General features: G+C 37.3%; 1 long non-coding RNA gene across 1 annotated transcript in view; it reads left to right on the top strand.

Annotated features, from left to right (window-relative positions):
* The window catches only part of LOC125505414, a 4087-nt gene extending 1148 nt beyond the window's left edge, over window positions 1–2939 (top strand). Inside the window, exon 2 of the long non-coding RNA XR_007282152.1 lies at window positions 2711–2939. This is a non-coding gene — a long non-coding RNA (uncharacterized LOC125505414). The remainder of the gene's footprint in view (window positions 1–2710) is intronic.
* Window positions 2940–4460: the final 1521 nt, after the last annotated feature.

Here is a 4460-nt window from a genome sequence, read left to right as displayed (position 1 = left end):
TGATTATCGGCATTCTCTTTTCCAACACCAGTCACTGGCCATTTAATCTAAAACACAAATTCTTCCATAATAACAGCCTTTTGACAAAATCGGCCCATTAAAGGCACTTATGTGGCGCCTGATTTCAATGCCTGATGCAAATCAGTCCACACATCAAACAATCTAAACCCATAAGAGATTTGCGCCTTCTCATCAATATCTGGTCGTATAGCAGATTGTGTCAACAATCCGATGCTTCAATTGTGATGTTGTTCCTTTTGAGTGAAGAAATTCATCGGGTTGATCAAGCCTTGAATAAATCAGCAAAACGCGATTTACGTTCGCATTTGCACGGGCTTTTTGTGTTCGCCTGCCAATACATGAATGAGGAATTGTTCGATTTTTGAAAAATCCATCAGTGCAATCGAATGGAGCAAATCTAAACATGTGCAGGACTGGTGAGGTCGACCAATAAACATCTCGCTAATTTCAAGAATTCCTAGATTCATTTGTTATAATGGAATTTTTCGCGTTCACAAGGAAACAATTAGTCGTAAAGTCGAGCTGATTTAATTTGCCAGTCGCAGGATGTTTCTCAACTGATGCTTATTTGGCCGGCTTGATGACTCCTATATAAATGTTAAAACCAATTTGAGAAATAATATACCGAGACAAGGAAGTGTTCAGCTTAATTAGGTCAAAATGTACCTGGGTCGGAGGTTAATGCCTTAAATCGCTCCTATGCATCGACAATTTCTTCTGCCAATATGGACGAAAATAATCAGCAGCAATGTTAATATTAAATTAATTTCGTGATTTCGCAGTGAAGCAATTCAAGTAACCGTCAGATGAGTTTGACCAATCCACATAATGAAAACTTCTAATACACATTTACTATTTATTTCAGCAAATAATTGCCAAACAATGGCCACATAATTTAAGCAAAATCACCTATTATACGATTTTCGTCTATGGCCGCCGGCCTACATGTTGACGAAATAATCCCCGTAAATTTAGAGCACACTTCCTAGCCATTGTTAAGTTCATTTAACGGCGATTAGCTCTTCACATTTTTCTAGATTCAATATACTGTTAATTTTGCGGGTTTCCTCATCCACATCGTTTACCTGTTGACTGACTACACAATGCTTTTCAATTTGCTGACTTCTTCATTTGCCCGATAAACCATCGATATTTATTGTGTTGAAGATCGCTTCGTCTTCAGCTAGTTGAACAGGCGGAAGCTTTTGTTGATTGCTGTTAATTAATGCTCTTTGGATTTTGTAAGAAAGTGTCGAAATGGATCCATCCATTTTAATCACCCCTCGTAGCATAGTTGATCAAGCCGATCAGGCCCGAGAGCATTCGGCGCACTTCGTCCCAATGCGTCGGAGTGAGGGCAACGTATCAAACGTCACAGCAAAGCCTGTTGTCTTTGTCTTCCCTGTTCCCTATATCAGAGCTGATCGAAAAGTGCTCCAGCAAGCAAATGATTGACTTTTGAAACAAGTGCCATTTCGCAACTGAGCTCAAAGCGACTTCTTGAATAAAAACGGATTGTCACTGAACTCGGTTTGTTTATATTTTTAATTCAATCATCCTCTTTCAATTAACGATGGATTTTGCAATCGACGCGGAATAAAGACGATGCTTTGATCAGTTTGTAGTTCAAGTGGCCGATTGAAAGCTAGATCGGCTTTTTTTGTTGATAATATTATGAATCAAAGTAAGGATGATTGTCCTTGTGACCAAATCAGGACAGCATTTGCGTTTGCAAAAGATGTGGTCGTACCATTCAGAGAAAATCAATATGATATCGAATTGGCATCGATTATGCTTTATTTGTCGGCTGGTTAAGTGTCATAATTATTTACGAGGAATTAATATCGTGGGATAAATCAAACAGACTTCGTACATATGGGGTAAAACGTCCAAATATGGCATCAGCGCACTTCAAAGCTTTGAAACTTTGTTCTATTTGTGTTCATAAAGAATGCTACTCATTAATAAAACATGAATGTTGAATCTATTTTTACGTTCATGAGGTCGCTGAATGTCCATCTCGAAGTGGAAATGGGAGGAAATGAGGCATTTTGTTGGTGATCAGTTGGAACGATTTAAATGTCAAAAATGTCGCAACAACAATTGAAACTAGTCCGCAACAAGAACCAGCAATAATTAACTGAAGAACTATTTATTTGGATGGATGTTTAATTAAACATTATTGTGACACTCCTTATAAGCGCTTTGTAGTAATCAGCACGTTTCAGTGTTAGTTAATGAGTGCAATGTCAATTATTTGTTATAATAATGTTCGTGTTTGGTTGCGAGAAGTCGGCTAATGTTTTTTGAAACTATTGGAAAAATTGAAATTAAAAATATCTGGCCTTCGCGGGCATTTTTTAAACAAATTAAGAATCTCGGGCTTTTAAAGCATTGCAGATGGGGATTTAGTTCGCGTGGACTAATTCGAATCAATTAAATGAAACCGAGTTTGCCAGTTAAGAACGTAGCTGGCATCGGTTTTCTCTGTCGCACGTATAGGATTCTATAAAGGACGCAAGATGCACTGCGGCTAGGCATGTTCCAAATTGATACCTTTGCGGCTTATAATATCCGAGTTTTGAGTCAATATAAATGTTAATTGTCAACGCTAGTCAACTTTGCGCAGCCGTTCAAGTAAAATCCGGTACAAAGAGTTGTTGATTTGTTGATTTTTTTCTGTTTTTAGGCCCAAGGCGCAAGCCCCCATTTTCACACAGTTGCCAATATTTTTCAACTGAAGCGTTTTCTCAAACAACTACAAATATTTCCCCGATTGTTGTTGAAAAACTGAAGTTTCAATTTTTGGCGCAGTTTTATCTGGATAAATTTTCGAAAAAACCGTTTTACAACTAGCATTTTGTAACCTAGTTTAACATGTGAACCGCAGAAAAATCTATGTAAAAATACCATCACGAGCTTGTATTTTTATTATCGCACAAATCGAATTGACACTGAACTGATGGCATTTTGCAACCTCCTGTTAACCAGACGATTTTTTCACTGTAACAAAATCTAGATCGGTTTTAATTGTCTGAAGCATAGAGGATTAATTACGCAAAGAAGAACTAACTAATAGGTGAAGGATTATGCAATTGCCTGAATTTTAGCATTCATTTGAATAACAATGACAAAAGTACACCAATTTTCAGCTTTTGTCATTCGCTGTTAAATGGGCTGTTCGAGTAATTGCTCCTAATCTTTTGGTTTATTTAGCCTTTCTAATCCTCTCTGACGATTGTTACGCGTTGAATTTGCGGCATTGATCTTCTGAAAAGACGATATTTAGCTACTGTTTTAAACATTTTTTTAACTATTCAAGCAGTTTTATTGTGCAACTGATCCCGCAAAGTCTAAGTAAAAACCATATGTTGCATCCAAATCAATAAAGTTTAAGGCTTTTTCAATAAGGAAAATAATATTTAACCGCCTGAGAAGAATCTTGCACTTAGCGCTTGAAGTGCCCAAAACTAGATCGTTGCCATATCGAGTGAAATTGGCTGATTCTGAAATGCCATTAGCTGATTGTTCAATTGGTGTCTGTAGAACGTGTTGATCGCATTAGGAAATTTAGTGCAACTTTGTTTAGGCAACAGCCGTGTAGAGAATAGACATGTGGGAAATGGTCAATTTTCACTCTCTTGCAGCATCATTTTTTTCAGAAGTTGTCTCGGGTAAAGGGCGAAAATTGCAATTCTTCAATAGCTAAGAATTATTTTGATTAAACCGTCAGCTCATCATGATCCACTTTAGATTGTTCGCATCGCAGGTAAATCAGTCACGAAGTTGATTACATGAACGCACTTATAATTGTAACATCAGTGATATCATCATACGAATACTCTTCTTGTAATGGCCAGGATGACCTTAATGGGTGTATTTTACCAGCGGGCGCATCTTTACTGAAAATCGGATCATAAATTTAATGACCGCGAGTAAAATGAGGAAACCTTTTGCATTTAATCCACTTATACAGGGAGTTGTATTGAAGAGAATTACTAGATGAATAGTCATCCACTGAAGAATGAACCAGAGTTAAATAATTCTTGGTGGCTACTGAAGGTTTTCTATGTGGGTGGAACACTGATTCTTTCGGATTGTTTTACTTACAAATAATATTAAGACGCCCACACCCGTTGGGATTTATTTGATAAATAACACGCTCATTTTGATGGTTTAATGGGAGCTAAACAATGCCAAATTGTTGGTGACCTACGCATTAATTTTCGGTTTGGGTTCATTGATAGAAAAGCACTTTTCTGGCATTGAAGCGAAGAATGGCAAAATGTTTGGGATTCAAGGCACCAAAATCAAGCAAAACCAGATCTCAAGGATTTTGCAACTTCAGTAAAACGGGAAAATATCACTGGAAATACGCTGAAACTTTCATTTTGCCAAAAAGATTTGCAGAATATTGCCAGCCGTTCGAACCAACAATA

This window comes from Dendroctonus ponderosae, unplaced genomic scaffold (assembly GCF_020466585.1).
Source record: "Dendroctonus ponderosae isolate FM_Combo_2020 unplaced genomic scaffold, Dpon_F_20191213v2 Dpon_F_20191213_8, whole genome shotgun sequence".
Taxonomy (NCBI): Eukaryota; Metazoa; Arthropoda; class Insecta; order Coleoptera; family Curculionidae; genus Dendroctonus; species Dendroctonus ponderosae.
This window is presented reverse-complemented; position numbering and strand designations above follow the sequence as displayed.